Genomic DNA, 17,925 nt, shown 5'->3' with positions numbered 1-17,925 from the left:
CTATGTCCTGTTTCTACATACCTTTACTATTACAGTATGTTACTGAATATTTATATTGATCTACTTGATAGCAGATAAACAGAAACCTAGTTTAAATGCACTTATCTCTTGGGGTGAGGTGGGATGAGAATCTTTTCATACGTTTAAAAGTTATTTTTATCTCCTGTTCTATGAAGCTCCCCCTTCTTCTTCCTTCCTCCCTTCTTCCCTCCCTCCCTCCCTTCTTCCCTCCCTCCCTTCCTTTTTCCCTCCCTCCCTCCCCCCCTTCCTTCCTTCTAACCTTTCTTCTTTCTGTTTGCCTGGTTTTTTTTTCCTGCAAGGTTGATGGATGTTTTCTTATTGACATATCAATGCTTTATATCTCCTAAAGAAACAAATTCTTTTTCTTTTGGCTTTGCTTTTGGAAGTTTTATCAATGCAGGCTTTTGTTTGTTTTTTTAATGTATGTCCTCAGGGGTGCCTGGGTGGCTCTGTTGGTTAAGTGTCTGATTCTTGATCTCAACTCAGGTCATGATCTCACTGTTTGGGAGTCTGAGCCCCGTCCTGGGCTACACACTGTCAGTGTGCTTGGGATTTTCTCTCTCTCTCTTTCTGTCTCTCTCTGGCCTTCCACCCATGTTCTCTCTCTCAATAAATAAACTTAATTTTTTTTAAATGTATGTCATCAAATTTATGAATAGGTCATTTAATTTTCTTAGATTTGTGGTTTTATTTCATATTTGTTCAAAAATCTTCAGCAATATAACTGCTTTACACCTCCATGGATTATTTAGTATTTTTATGATTTCAAAATTGACATCTTTCACTTATTTTTTTATGATGCATGTGATGAAAAAACTTTACTTTTACTTTCTTCCAGAAGGCTATCGAGTTGCTCTAACACCACTTATTGAATACTACACGTTGGCTTTTAATATGATTTTTAAAAGTCAATTTCCTTTAAATCAAAGTTTTCAGGTTTAAAAATAGACATATTGCCTACACCTAAAAGATTTTAGCCTCAATTTACATTAATTGCATTAATATTTATTAAGCTCTTATAAAGGACTAATATATGTTCTGTATTTTTATGACTGGATAGATAATTTCACATATCTTGGAAAGAGATACAGTAGACCCCAACTGGGTTGGCTGTTCAGCTAACACCAATTTACAAAGTGCCCATATCTGTCCTACAGCTCTTTCTTTGAGAAATGGTTCCTATTCTCCCTGTTCTAGTTCTGGTCTGATTGTACTGACCATCATGGTATCTTACCACTCTAGACACACATTTAAAAATATAATTTGTCTTGGCCTAGTCACTGAAAGTAATTCATCATCCAGGTAAGCTATTCCTGAGCTCACTCCCAGATGGCCTGAGCTATCATGGCAATGAAAGCCAGGTATGTAAACTCCAGAACCCAAGTTTCTCTTCCCTGTCACTTCTTTCCAGTATATTATTAGAACAAAGTGGGGGGAGAAACTTTCTTCCATAATTCCATTCCTTCCCTTCCCTTTCATTAATTGAGCTTGATGATTCATCCATAAAACCTTGATCAACCATCACAAGGAGACTTTAGCTTTTAGAGCACAAAACCTTAATCATGCAGTTCTAGGAGGTAGAAAGATTTCCTCCCATCCTGGATAAGAGTAGGCATTATTTTGTTACTTCCTGATAATGACACTTCCAGGAATGGGCATAAAAGCTTCTTTCTAAAGTAAAAAAACACAAAATATAAGATGAATTATTAGCATTTCAAAAGCTGGCCACACCCATTTGTTTAAAGGGTTTTTTCTCTCCCTGAAAACTAGGCCAATTTATCAACTTTGCATCTTAGGGACCTAATACAAGTACAGAGAAGATACTTGGTAAATGTTTGTTTAATAAGTAAATAGATGCATAAACAGCCCCTAGTTGGAACTATTTCCTCTGGGAGAAGCTAGCAGAGACGACTCACTGCCTTTTGCTTAAGTAATTTTTCGTACCATTCTTTGCTATTAGCAGTACACCCTGGGAGATTTCAACTCCATGGCTCTTCCTATTGATGATTCACTGCCTTCTTTTTGTTGTGTCCTCCCTCCATTGCTCAGGACAATTGGGCCATGCTGTCCAAGCCATCCTGGGCTACTTTAATTAGAAGCCACAATTGCCAGGAAGAAACATGAGCTTAGCATCTTCTGGTTTCCCAGAACATTATTCAAGAAAATGACTTTTCTCATCTCTCTTAGAACTCTCCGTTTGCCCAGAAATGTTGATTTTCTTCCTGGATAGAGTAATATAACTGGGTCCCAACCCTTTGGCCCCACCTACTGCTCAGTGGTAAAGGCAATAGTTCCTGAACTTATTTATACCCATGAGGCACTGAACAGTGATAAGAACTCTAGCCAGAAGTCCTGCATGTATCCTATGTAAGTGTACGTGGCCTGGAGTACTGCTTTCAGCATTATTTGAGAATGGGGACACTGGAGGGATGAGAGTTGTATTCCTTCTCTAAAGCAGAAGATTTTAGTTATCCACACAGCTTATTCAAAAGTCCTGTTACAAACTCTGGCTGGAACCTGAGCTATGCATTTTGGAAAACCTCTCATACGATTCTGATTGACATGCTAATTCTTACTGTTGAGTGCTTATCACAATGAGTCAAAAAGTTGACTTTAAGGGTTAGCTTTGCCACCCATAAGTTTTCTATCCACAGACAAGTTCCTTAACCATCATGATCCTCACTAATAAGCCAGAGAAAATACTGCCTCTTTCCCAAATGTTTCTGAAGATTAAGTGATAGAATGCATCTATAGTGCATAGCACATGGGAATTCAAGAAATAAAAATATTATTATGTAACTAAGTGATCTGACTCTATTCCCAAGGAGAAGATGAAAGATGTATCTGTTCATTATGGTAGTGAACAGGAATAAACATCTTTTAGAGAAAGGTAGATCTGATGCTACTTTAAAAATGTTTTATTCTGGAAAACCTCATTTGGTCAAAGGATGGTCTTAGAGTGAAATCCAATAAAATACAGGCTAAGTCCATGGAAAGAGCTATCACAGAACCCAATGAAATTCAATTTAACTCTTTACCTAAGCTTATAAATAAGTGCTGAAGTTGCCTTTCTCCATTTAAAGTGCTTTCAGCTAAGACAAACCACTCAAATCCTTTTATTTTCCTTTAGTCGCCCTTAAATGAACACCTTAGTTATTTCTGACATCTCTAATCCTACCTAGAGTCCTCCATACATTCTATAGCTGGTATTTATTTTCTCCAGAGTCTAATAGTTCCTGTCTTTCTATAAGATAAATTCCGAAGCCTCTTCCAGATTTCTTTCTCTTGTTTTAAGTCAGAGAATTTACTTCAAAACTCATCATGTTTCCAAGCAGTAGACCCAAGCCCCTTCATTCATAAAAGGGACATAAAGCTGGAAGAAAACTTGCCTCACTATTTTCTAACTAAAAGATGATAAAGCAACAATTATGGAATCCATACCTGGTGATTAATTGGAAAATCCTGGGCTCCAACATGGAGGGCTGCAACAGAGGAAACATTGTAGGAGTGATAACTTCAGGGGGATTCCGACTTAAAAATATTAATGTCATAAGCCAAGGAACTGAATGTTCTCCATGCCATTCCTGCCGCTCAGAGCAGAATCAAGTTGGTCAGGTATGGCATTCACACACCAGAGCTACAGCTTAGAAAGATAAATTTTTCTTCCACTAACAGATGCCTGCATCAAATCTTTCTTTTCTTTTTGAAGAATCATGACTTAAAAGAAGGGTAATAGTATATCAATTAATTGGTGATGATAAATTAGAAACATCAATAAAGTGGCACATATATAGCTGTTGAAGATTATAATTTAAATATGCTCTTTGAGCACTGGTAGATAGGAGACCGATACTTCTATGAATAGAAAGTTCTAACTTAATGTGGCCACCTTGTTATAGATTAAATGATACATATAACAATATGGTGCACAGTTGACAGAGAGAAACAATGGGAATATACATTTCCCTTAGTCACTTTTGGTTAAAGATTTCAATAATTCTGTAATAATGAGAAATTCAATCTATACTATAATAGTTCTAATTTTATTATGTGCATGTGGGTGTATAGTAATTCTTTACCACATTCCATAGTACAGATAGTCCCAATTAAATTTCCTTGGTGCTTTAAAAAGTTTCACCCCAAAATAACTTCCTCAAGTATTAGTTTGTATTTTAAAAATTGCACTAATATACATTTTAATTTAAAAATAACTCAAATTGTTACCTTGAATGCACAAATTATATGTTGTCTTCAACAGCACCATTTTTTAAACTTTTAATTTTTGTGTTCCTCCTTTTTTTTAACCAAAAATTAAATCAAAGTAATACATCACATGAATATTGCTTAAAATTTTAAATTTATTCAGTCTTTTAATAATTATTTGAGTTCCTACTATGAGTCAGTGATTTTTCTAAGCATTGATGAATTCAATAATAAACAAAACAAAAACATAAAAAAAACCTTATCCTGATGAAGCCTATGTTCTAGTTGTGGCTCAGATGATGCAGTTATAAGATCTATGAGAAAAATAAAATGAAAGGGTTAGAGAAGGGTTGTAGAACACGGGAGGTTTGGGGGGGAATACAGTAACAGATACCAAATTTAATTATGTCTTTCTTAAAAGATCAAGCCCACAAGTACACTTGTTTCAGATTTCCCTCTTGATAAACCAATTCTGTGTATTTTGTTGTAATTTGATTTCATATACCATTTCTCAAAAGTGTCTGTAATATAGATGATGACTTAGTATTGGCTTCTAATGAATTTAACTTCTGATTGTTTCTGAATCCTATCTATCTTCCCATCTTTTCATTAAGATACCTAAACCAAAGGAGAAAATGCATCTTACAGTTAATGGGTTTCTTTAATCTCTTTAATTCACAATATAACTGTCTAGAATGCACCAGACATTAGGCTAAGGCATTAGGTCATAAAAAACCTCCTGCATGGCTGGGAATACATACTGGGTTGCAATGCAGTATGATGAGAACCATAATAGAGAGAAGCATGAAGTCCCATCAAAGTAGAAAGTAGAAAGGAAGGAGTGACTCATTAACAGAAGTAACCAGAGAAACAGATAATGTTTTAGAGAAAGGGGGAAATCTAAACTCTCTGGAATGATGAATAGTCAGGACACTCTAATACATGCTGTGTACAAAGGCATAGAGCTGTTAATTTGGTGGAGGCATCAGGAAAATTCCAATAGTTCTACTTGAATTTGAAATGAAGAGTTTCTGAATGTCATGAGTTTGTTGGGAGGGGAGTTGAGTGATAAAGAGCAAATATCTTGAAAACTTCAAGATTTCTAGGCCTTGACTCCAGTAGCATCTGCCTTGCTTATATCCACTGCCCTGTCCATTGAAAGGGTGCTAGTTTTCAGCACAATTTCTATGTTGCAGGGCCCTTTTGTCCCTGAAGCCTGCTTTGCCAGGGTACAGCAGGTCAGAAAGGCTGGGGAATTACTGCTTCCTGAGTTCACTGCTTATCCAATGCTCTCAGTAGGTGGTGTTAAAATACTTTTACTCCCTTGCCTGTATAGTGGGACAACCCCGAGAAGAGTGTTCTACACTGGCTCTTAGAGTTCCTGCAGCTAGGATAGGGTCCAGTTCCTCGTAGCCAAATCCTCAGGATGGGATGCCAGCACTAATGATAGTAAGTGGCCATCCTGTAGCATCACAGTTATTAAGATACTCACCCATGCTGAGCTGTGCTGGGTACAGGTTGAAGTGATGCATTGCTTATACAGTATTTCTAGTATTTGAGAAATACTGGGGTTTTAAAATACTGGCAATTTTAAGAAGTGTGAAATACGTGGTTGTTAAGTGTCATTGAAACAAACAAACAAACAAAAAATAGCAGACTAAGGTCAGTCAACTCCCAATCCAAGGCATAGTGGGAAAGTAGGTCTTTGGGCACCCTTTAAAGAGATTCTTATCTTTACAACCGGAGAGAAGAATGGGTTGAAACCTAAATTTCAGATAGTTTTATGACATTAGTAGATTTTCAAACAAGTCTGAATTCAGAGTCCTTGTTAGTCTTCTCTGCTCAATTTAGGGCCCTGAGACTTGGGATGGGAACACTAGATGGGTGTGGTTCAGAATGCTGTCTCATGTTTATATACCAAGAAACATTTTATGCTCTGTGGTAGAAGCATTTCCATCCCTGGAACTCTAGTCTGGTGAAAACTAAAGTCGTGGAAGAGGAAAGCACAAACTTCCCAAAGGAGTCAGTAGGAAGAATGATGAGATTTCCTCTTATGCCTACCCTTTGACTCCAAACCCACGTCTTCTAATCACAGTTGGTTCAAAGTATATTCTCATCTTGACTGATCATGTATAATCCCAAAGCTAGCATCTCAACTCTACTTTTAAGGGGACACTCCAGTGTTCTGCTGGATGGGAGTTTCCTGGATATAGGGTAGCATTGGTGGATTCTCTGGTCATGTGCCCACTGTTGTATCCTGCCTCCAAAATGAAATGGGTTCATTAATCTACGACTACATTATGTAAGATCAAATGTCACTAATTAGCCCTGGGGTAGCAGTGACAGTTGAAGCACTGATGGCAGAGAAGATAAACTCATTGGACCACTTCAGATCCAATTCTGACCCATGTTAAATTCAATCTGTCCCATCAGTGATGTTTGAAATTGGTGGTCACTCATTATTCCTGGAAGAAAAAGGGTGGGGGGGAGAAAAAGACTTACAAAGGAACTGTAGTCAGATAAGATACACCTGCACCTACAGTTTCTCCTGAGGAATTGATGTTTATCATCTTCCTTCTCTACCAACCATCATTTTCCTCCAGTCCTCAGATCTTTATCTCTGAGGAGTCTGAGGCTTTGATTAGCATTCTGTTGGTAAGGTGTTGCTGCAGTTGGCCAGCCATGGTTATCACCACTTATAAAAGCACCAAGATCCTCTGAAGGAATCAATCCCTGAGTTCTATTCTCCACACTGCCTCCATTACATAGCAGCAAGTCTACCTCCTCATGGAAATCAGGGTCAACCACTGGTGGCAGTAATTCTGTTCCTTCTCTTCTGGTCTGCTGGCATGATAAGCTCACAATAATAGAAATCATATGCTCTCTTTAAGGTGAATTTGCATATCTCTGCCCTTTTTCATTGTGGTATGATTTTATAGTTTAACTATGAGAGGATAATTTTACTTCCTTTATTTCCAACCATTTGAGACACGCCCTGCAGATCACAGTTCAGTTTCACTGGAGATAATATGTGAGCTGGCAAGAAATAATTCTGGAGAAGGAATTAGAGACCAATTTGTGAAGGAGTTTAGAGTTCACACAGTAGGCAACTGGATGCCATGGAAATATTTTCAGACGATTCAGAGACAGGTCCAGGTATGTGATTCTGAAAGCTAATTGCAGTGGTTTGGTGGGCAGACACTAGAGGAAGGACTCAAAGAGGATCTCAGTGGTCCAGTTGAAGGGCAATGTGATTGGATAAAAGGGGATGGGGCAGATTTGAGAAATATATTCCAGGAAAAATGTTTAACTTTGGTAGCTAATTGTGTGTGAGGGCTAAGAAAGTAAGGAGAGCCCCAATGGAATCAGGCTTCCTCTTGGGGGTTAGGTGTTGTCTTATCTCTCAGCTTCTACTGCTTGTCACCCAGTAAGCACCACAAGACTCAGAGAAGTCCCAGGACTCCTCTGAGAAATGAGCCATTTGGCTTTATAAAACAGGATATGGAAGAATGTTAAAGCAAATATTGGTTGAGGTACCAAGATACAATAGAGAGACGTCCAAAAAAGGTACCAGAGTCATACATTTCTAAGGCTTTAGCTAAAATTAAAAAAAAAAAAGTTTCATGGTTTTTGCATACATTCCCCATATCTTAGGTATAAAAACTCCAGAGACTGGTGGGAAAGAACATTTCTGAGAATGATTTTTAAAATGTGTTTTAGCCCCTACCCCTAACCCCTTGTCACTACCCCTAAAGAGGGAAATATGTTGTATGTGGTAAGTTCCAGCTCCTCATCTCAAGACTGTGGACAGGCAAATTTGATAGATGTCTCCTGAAGGTGGAGGTGGTGGTACACTTGATAGACTGTTGTCTTATTCCCATTACATGTGGAGATGACAGATACACTCACTAACTCTAAACAGCAGGACAAAGGAGAAATTGCTGAGTTAGGAAGGAGTCATCAGTCTACTCCCAGGATTTGTCAGAGCAAAGGGTTTGAGTGTTTCCTGTGAGCATGAAAGAGAGCAGTCTGAGGCTGCCTTGAAACAGGCTCTTCCATTTAAGGGGCTTGTGAGACTTTGGTGTTTGGATGAAAGAAGGCAGTTGGTTGGAATTAAGTGTATGAATTAAGTATATGAATTCATCGAAGCAATGGAAATGAGTGAAATCATTCATTAAAAGTCTGCAAATTGGGGCAGCTGGGTGGCTCAGTCAGTTAGGTGTCTGACTTTGGCTCAGGTCATGATCTCACGGTCCGTGGGTTCAAGCCCTGTGTCGGCCTCTGTGCTGACAGCTCAGAGCCTGGAGCCTGCTTCAGATTCTGTGTCTCCTTCTCTCTCTGCCCCTCCCTCTCTTGCATTCTGTCTCTCTCTCTCTCTCAAAAATAAATAAACATTAAAAACAAAATTTAAAGAAAGAGTCTGCAAATAAAATATTGGGTGCACTGACAATGAAGTGATGAGACAAGACTTAGACGAGGTTAGGAGGACAACAAAAAACTCTCCCTAAGGGGGTAGATTAACACTCCCACAACTGCTTGTGGTTACTGCCCTACTTTATTTTCTCTGCACAAACATACCTGGAAAGAGTTGGCCATAGTTGCTACTCCTATTTATTTATCTATTAATCTCTCCTCAACCCACTCTGATCAGACTTTCCTCTACACCACTCCACTGAGAATCTACTGATGAAGGCCATTACTGTCTGTGCGAATGAAGACCACCAGTATTATGGGTGTTGACAAATGCAATGGTTATTTCTCTGTCCTTCCTTATTTGAATTTTGACTGTCCTTCAACACAGCTGGCTACTTTTTTCTTCTCTTGGCCTTGGTGACCCCACACTCTTCTGATTTCTCCTACCTCACTGCCTGTTCTTTCTCAGTCTTCTTTATGGGACCTCCTTCCTTTACTCGAAATAGGAATGTAGGAATGTACCCAGGATTTGATCTTGTCCACTTTCCAGTTATGGTTACTCTTTATCCTTAGATAATATTGCCTAGTACCTTGGGTTTGGAGTGTCATTTATGTGCTGATGATTCTAAGTTGTATCTACAATATAGTTAACGAATTACTAACTTGATAGAGCTAGATGGATGGCTAATAGGCATCTCAAACTTGTCATATCCCAAACAGAATTTGTTTCTACTCTGTGTGCCACCCACTCTTCCCTGCCTTAGTTAACATCCAGCCAATAGCCACTCAATTCCTCAAGCCATGTCCAGGAGTAATTTTGATTTCATTCTTTCCTGTTTTATGTCATCCGATAGATCATTAAGGGGATCTTAACAGCCTTTTATTTCTGAAATATATCCTAAATTCCTTTACTACCCACCATCCCAAGTTCTATCCTCCGTGTGCAAAAAACCCACAATATCTTGCACAGATGACTTCCATAGCCTTATACATATTTTTACAGTTTCCACAAATGATTCTCCATAAGGCACTTACTTCCCCATCACTCACTGCACACATGGCTTATGGATCATCACATCACATAGACCTTTTCTGACCACTCAGTCAGGAGTGGTCATGCAGTTTTATTTCTCTGTGTAGCCATTGCATTTTCTTGTTTATTGTTGGTATTTTTTCTTTTGATTTTTTATTCTCTCCACTCAGTGTAACCTATTAAAAAAAAACAAAACAGTGATATTGTGTCCCCGTGTCTAAAACAATGTCTAAAGTACAGTAAATACCCAATAAATATATGTTGAGTAAATGAAAGAATGGATGAATGGCAGAAATAAAAGGCAATTTGTATAGGATTGGTGGCTATGTCAGAAATATTTGAAATGTTAATATTTCAAGACTTTATACTTGAAATGGAGAAGAAGAATAATAAAGTGGAAATTTAAGAAAGAGACAAGCTAGGTAAAGCTTTGCTTGTTGGTTTTTAAGAATAGGGAGAAAAAAAGCCTGAATCCATGTGAATTTTATAGGGAAGGAACCAATGAAGCAAGAGTTTAAGATAATAGAAGGATATAGGATGAGGAATGATCCTAAACAATCAGGAAATACCGGATCAGAGCTGCTGATTTTTACTGAAGGATTAGCCTCAGAAAAGGGAAAACATCGAAGATCCTGCCTTCTTCCCTATTTCCTTCCTTCCATTTCCCTCTCTCAACCTTTCTTTCCTTCCTCCCTTTTTTATTTCTTTCATTTCTCCTGCTATAATTCCTGTTTTAGTACTACTATAGTATCAGGCGCTGTGAAATAGATAGAAGATTTAATTCGAATAAAAACAGAAAGCAAGATCTGACAATAGACTAGAAGGAAGAGAAATTGCCTTTGTGCCAGGGAAATTAGTAGCAGCATCCCTAATGGGTTTATTATAGCTACTCTATTAGTCACAAATAAAGGAAATGGACTCTGGTTGATTTAAACAGAAAATGAGAGGGTTAGAATTGTGGGGGGGGGGGGGGGGGTCTCACAGAGCCTACAAGAAGGCCAGATACAGGTTATGGCAAGAGCCAAGCAAGACAGAGCCAAGACAACCCGGGTATCACCTGTCATCAACTTCTGCTTCTGCAACTGGCACCACTCTGCTTATCCTTTTGTTGCTGGGCTGCAGTACTTGTGACTCCTGTCACCACAGCCCTGGGCTCTGCACCCTACTGCAGGGACCATCAGAAATCCTTCACTCCCTCAGGAATCAAACGGGGTCACGCTCAGGTCACATAGGACTCAAAGGGGAAAAGAATCTTAAGCCTTTCTTGCTTCTGTATGGGGGAGTGGATCTGCCTCTTTTCTTTGGATTTCCACACAGATGATTATGGACCCTGGTCATCCCAAAAGTCAAATACTCCTTAGAAGCAGTTCTAGAAGAGGGACCTTGTATGGTGTGAGGGCAGAAGTGACTCTGGCTTCCTGGGCTCTTGTTCATAGCTTTTCCTGAATCACTATGTGACTTTGTATAAATTATCCTTACTCTCCAGGCCATTGTTCAGCTCTCTATAAAATGTGGGTGCTGTTTCCACATGTTTGCTAGCCCTTTCCAGTGCTAAGATTTTGAGATAGCTTCTTAAAGCTGAAGAAATACATCAGTAAAACAAGTCATACTCAAGTTTGCAGCATTTTATCACTAAGACCCTTCTTGGCAGGCCCTTGGGGGTTAAGTAGCATAGAACAGAATATCTTTATTGGGTATTATAAAGGCAGAAGAATACAAATGAGAAATGGTAAAGGTCAGGCAGATATACACCTATCAGATGAACTGAAGTGGGACTCAGAGACACAAGGTGCCAACACTGTGGTTACATTTATTCTCCCGAAGAAGGAGGCGAAAAAATGCCGGGGGAACCAGATTTCCTTCTTACGTAGTTCAATACAAACAGGAAAAATAACACAATATAACAGGCAGGATATGTCAAGCCAACACAAAACTCAGCTGGAGGTAACAGGCTAAATACAATTCAGGTTTCTGTTCCACAGAGATGTCTCAGAGCCTGAAGTTCAGCTAAGACGCGCACAGACTACAAATGATTCAAGACTCATCCTTGTGACATGATCATCAAAGGCCACAGAGGAAAGCATCAAGAACACTGAAAGTTCAAGTTGCCCCGTATGTTTTTCATAAAGGGAAGTAGAAGACAGTGCACTAGAATTATCTTTAGGTCTTTGGTGGTTTAATACACTGGAGAAGTAAATTAAGTCAAACCTGAAAGGCAAAAGAAGACACCTCAACATTGTATTTGTTCATAGTACCCAAGAATGTGATCACTCATTCTGGCTGACAGACAAGGTAGGTAAATTCAAACTGCAACTTTGAATTTATCTGAGATCTTATTGATATTTTCCAACATAACAGATGCTGATATCTAAGGGGAGAATCTCTTTCTCCTTACAGCAATTATTTGGAGTAAGGTACTCAGTTTAAGAATTGATGAAATGTAAAAGAGACAACCAGTTAGTGATGTACCAGGAGATGATCTTTTAGAAAAGCAGCTACAACCTCAGTTTTCTTAAAAAAATACTTATTTGATTTATAGCTTGACAAGAATGCTTTCCTTTAGATGAAGAGTAAGAAAAATCTGAATAAATTCAGAAAGATGGGTATTTCCGGTAGGCATTTTCTTGGCCTCTATCTTTTCTTTCTTTTCATAATTGGGGAGTTTTTACTCATGAATACTTTCTGCAAAACCAAATTCTAACAGCAAGCAAGAAAGTGTTTGTTTGTTTTGTTTTATAAAACAGTATTCTATGATTGCACTAAGGCAACCAAGGCTTTGGGAAATATTCTGTTATTCAAGAGAACAGAGAGAGTAAAAATAAAGTGATAAATGCTTTCATGGCCCATGGACCTTCCTGTTAGGGATTCAAACTTGAACACAACCACATGCATCCTTCAATCATCACAGTCTAGTGGAAGAGAGCGATGAGTTTCCAAAAATCATGCAGGAGCACTGTGAAGGAGTTTCCCTAGGGAAGGTGCCAGGATACTACCATGGGAGGGGGACCCACCAAAGAGGAAGTAGTCAACATGATCTTCCTAGAGGAGGTTACTCCTCTAGGGGAGTTTGACTTTCACATTGCAATGCAAAAAGAGACTAATATTTCCCATTTCATTATCTGTATTCAGGCAGCAGCAGCTCATACAGTTCTGGTCCCTGCCTATCTTCCCAGTCATGTAGCTTGCGACTGCTCGCTCATAGCCTACACCCTAGTCTCTCCTAACCCAGCACACACCCTCACATCTCTTTACTTTTGCATATACCAGGCTCCTAACCTTGAATTCATCCCACCCTCCATTGACCTGTGTCCCTCCTAGGGCTATAAGCACCCCAGGACCAAAATCGGCTACATCATTAGCTCACCTTGCAGTATGATGTACACCACAGGTGTACTTGTGGAAGACCAGGAAAGATGAAAAGGGCAGTGTGGACAGTGGGTAAAACCAGGAGCTCTGGAGGCATACTGGTGAGTTTTGATTCTTATATCTTCCACTAACTCTCTGGATAATATTGAGCAAGTTATATAACCTCTTTGTGACTCAATTTCTGAATTTAAGATAGGATTTGCATGAGGATTAAATGAGATAATACATGTAAGTCTCTTAGAACAATGTCTGAAAGATGCCAACCATAACTGTTAGGTATTTATAACTAAAAAGTTCTTGGATGGATATTTGTGGCAGAGACAGTATTTATTCTCAAATATTGCATTTGCTTTTTAAATTTCCCACTACCTTTACAGTTAGACAGGGACATACAATGAATTCTAAGAAACAGGCTATCATGAAAGAGCTAGTAGTGGATTCTCCAAGCTCTCTGTTCTCTTGCCACAGAGACCACAAGGCATGTGTTAAAACAGAAGAGCCTTGGGACTCAAGCAGCCTGAATGAATGCTGTGTTTTCTAACAGTTGAGACTTTAGGGTTATTGTGACTGCAGCATAAAGCCACCTATCCTGACTAATTCAGGATCACCCTAAAGTCATGCTGAAGAGATGATGGCCCAATTTATAGACTTACACTTCCTTTGATAAAAAAAAGTGAATAGGTGCAAATAGCATAAGCAGCATTGCTACAAAGGCTGAAGATATAAAATAGGAGATTGTGGGGCGCCTGGGTGGCCCAGTCGGTTGAGCGTCCGACTTCAGCTCAGGTCGTGATCTCACAGTTCGTGAGTTCGAGCCCCGCGTCAGGCTCTGGGCTGATGGCTCAGAGCCTGGAGCCTGCTTCCGATTCTGTGTCTCCCTCTCTCTTTGCCCCTCCCCCATTCATGCTCTGTCTCTCTCTGTCTCAAAAATAAATAAACATTAAAATAAATAAATAAATAAATAAAATAGGAGATTATAAAAAGAGGCTGTCATAGGGATGGAGAAAGAGGAAAGAGAGAAAAGAATGTTGACTATTCAATCTTGGTTTAGGTGTGGATGGGATCAGTAATACATTTTTTAAGATAAAAAAAAACAACTTAAATAATAATCGCAGTGATATCACATGCTTTTATTTGGGATGTGTTTTGTTTTGTTTTTTCCTATCAGTAAGACTAAAAAAATCTTTTTCTAAAAGAATTTAGAAAAATGAAATCTGACTTTCACTATTAGATTAAATTAGTAAAAAGACATAAAACAAATAATTGCATTTATTTTTAAAAATATTTTCTTAATGTTTATTTTATTTTTGAGAGAGAGAGAGCAGGGAAGGGCAGAGAAAGAGGGAGACAAAGAATCCCAAGCAGGCTCTGCACTGGCAGCAGAGAGCCCGATGCAGGGCTTGAACTCATGATCATAACCTGAGCCGAAGTCAGACACCTAATCTACTAGGCCACCCAGGCAGGCATCCCAATAACTGCATTTCTTAAACCTTATTCTGGAAATGGGTAGATTTTTGTGAACATAGGTGGGAGTGGGCCACATATTCCTTTGAAAATATCATTTAAAAAATATGGACTTTTCCTATAGGGAAAAATGAAGGTGCCCAAATAAACACACAGTTTCCAGGGCTCTTGGACCTAGAGTGACAAAACCTTTGGTTGTGGGTTTCTCTTTCAGATCCTGATTTGAACTATCCAGAAATATCTTGAGAGAAATTCCTTAACAATTTTAATGTATCAGCTGGGCTACCGTTAATAACAGTATGAGCTTCATGGGGAGCGTAGACACCATGAACACTTAAATTAGTATGGGGCACCTGGGTGGCTTAGTGGGTTGGGCGTCTGACTTCGGCTCAGGTCACGATCTTAAGGGAGTTTGAGCCCCGCGTCAGGCTCTGTGCTGACAGCTCAGAGCCTGGAGCCTGCTTCAGATTCTGTGTCTCCCTCTCTCTTTGCCCCTTCCCGATCACACTCTGTCTCTGTCTCTCTCAAAAATCAATAAACACTAAAAAAAATTTTTTTTATTTGTATAAATGTTGTGGAGGGCAAATAGTCGATATTCCTCAGATTGAAAAATGGTACTGTCTTTGAGGCAGCAGGTCTATGGATAGGAAGTATCTCTACAGATACACTTGCAAAATTATGCCACGATATATGTTCAAGGATCTTCATTATAGTTTTGTTTTTTATAGCAAAAATACCGGGAAATAATGACCGTTGACCAGACACTGGCTAAATTCGTTATAGCACATTCACAGAATATTACTCTGCAGCCACTAAATAAAATGAGATTATTGATATGTCTGTAGTGACATGAGAAGATGATCCATTTAGTTCAATAAAGAAACATAACTGTATATATTAAATGGTCTTGTTAGACAATTTTTTATAAGAATGTGTGTGTGTTATATGTGTGTGTGTGTGTGTGTGTGTGTGTGTGAGACTGTTCTGAAAGAATATGTAGGAAACCATTAAAAGTAGTTACCTTTGATGAGATATATGTCCATACATGACACAGAGGAACATTTAATAAATATGTTTGCATTTATTTATTTATTTATTTACTTAGAGTGAACAAGTAGGTGAGAGGGGCAGACAGAGAAAGAGAGAGAGAAAATCTTAAGCAGGCTTTCCACTCAGTGCCTCAGTGTGTAACCTAACTCGGGGCTCAATCCCATGACCCTGGGATCCTGACCTGAGCCAAAATCAAGAGTTGGACACTCTACCTACAAACCAACCCAGGTGCCCCAATATATTTGCATTTATGCACTATTTACTGAGCTCACAATTCCTCCTTGCTCAACACATTTTTCAATGCTTTGGAAATATAAAAGAATGTGGAAGACAGTTATTACCACTGACTTTTAATTATGCTGTCAATAAGAAAAACAGATATTTGAAATAGTTAGAGAAAATGTAAAAGACAATACACGAGCAAGTACAACTTAAAATGCTAAAAATACTGAATACTAAGTGCTAAACAATGTGTTATTAGACTTGGGAGAAACTGTTTTATCAAACAAAATACTCTCACCTTAGGCAAATGTGTGTGTGTGTGTGTGTGTGTGTGTGTACTTTGAAAAGAACAAACAAACATGTGAATTATACAATTCACATAGGAAGAACTCAGGAAAGCACAACTAGTAATTCCAAAGGGCTGAACACACACATACACAGATACACACACACACACACACACACACACACACACACTCACCCCTTATGAGGATATTACAAACTTCTTTCCCATAATTTTGGTTATTGAGTGTAGAACACACACTGAAGATACAACTTGTTTACAAAGCATCAAATAAGAAAAGAGCACATTCAATTCATATACTGTGTGGTATTTCTCTAGTTGTTTCTAGATGTGTACCATAAGTTCTTACATGACTTCGACGTCTCAGATACCAGCAGCTATATTTGGCAATGTTGGCAGCTTTATTAAGATAGCTGTTAGTGATGCTAAGAAAGTACACTCATTTTCAACTGAGCCTGACAACATTTGATACACAGCCCATGTTGACAACTGCACCAGCTGGATCATTCTGAATTCTTACAGCAGACAAGTCTGTCAAAAAAAAGTCAGCTGGTCTGTGTGTGTACCTACACAATCACAGGCATGACTGATATTTTTTTCAGTGATGCTAGGTTCATATCTCTCTGGGAGTTAATCCTGATATTTATAGTGGACTTAAAAAGAAATGCTGGTCAAAACATCCTAAAATTCAGTAATATTTCTATGAAGAAATGTGCAGGCAGTTAAATTATTAGAAAATCTACAATAAAGAGCTATTTTAAGTAAGAGCATTTTGGTTCAAAAACCACTCACTTTTATAAGTTGACTAACTGTGATAAATGTGGTACTTGTTTTGTGTTGTTCTAAAATGATTCCAAAATTTCCTTAGTAAATAAAGTAGCATTGATGAGGTCTGTGGGTTGGAAGTTACAGGCACAGAATTGAGAAAATACAGTGGCAGCAGTTTGGGACCAGGATTAGCCTCAAATTTTCCCTGCTATTGACAGAAGATGGGGATACTGGAAAGATCCAGACATAGGTTCACGTTTGCATATTGAGAGTAGTATTGGCTATGATCGAACAGTACCGCCTCCATAAAATTCTTCTCCATGGGTTCGTTTGCTGGACTAATTTGAGTATCAATTTGTCTGGGAGGTGAGGACAGAATAAAGGGTACTTTTTCTTACATGTGAGTGATTTTTTGGACTGCTTACCTGTGATTGAGTTGACACCTTTCTGTATTTCATCACTTGCCCAGAAAGTCTGAGAGAGAACCTGGGACAGTTGAGCCATATGCATTAGGAGTGCCTTAATTACACATGAATCAAGCCAATCTTACCTCTCCCTTCTAAATTCTAAAAATCTCTCATTTAATAGTATTCATTTCTTCCATTTGCCTTAGAAAGTAAAGAAATACAATGTAGGTTATTAATTTAGATGATGTAGAATATCTCAGAGTTTCCAAAATTTTATTGCTTATTTAGGAAAATGACTACTATACTTACCTGAAACAGCTGTGACAAAAAAAAAAGGATTTAAAACAAAACAAAACAAAATATTATGCTACGCTATTTAAAATGCTCTGATTCCAAATGATAGTCCTTTCGTAGGATAAAGGGGGAAGATCTTCAGAAGGTACACAGATAAGCAAATCAGTGAACCTCAGACTGCCTGTGGTTCAAGCAGAAGCATGCATTGTCACTTCACAGAAAAGACAACTCTTTGTTCCTGCACCTGGAGACATCTATTAATAGGAGTCACCTAGACGTTGGTTATACATAATTTAAAAATAGGAATACAAATTACTGGGCTAGGGAGGTCTCCCACAGAAATCAGCAGGTGATACAAGAGAAGAAGAGTTTTCTTAAAT

This window comes from Panthera uncia, chromosome A2 (genome assembly GCF_023721935.1).
Source record: "Panthera uncia isolate 11264 chromosome A2, Puncia_PCG_1.0, whole genome shotgun sequence".
Classification (NCBI taxonomy): domain Eukaryota; kingdom Metazoa; phylum Chordata; class Mammalia; order Carnivora; family Felidae; genus Panthera; species Panthera uncia.
The sequence above is the reverse complement of the archived record's forward strand: the minus strand, read 5'-3'. Positions refer to the sequence as shown.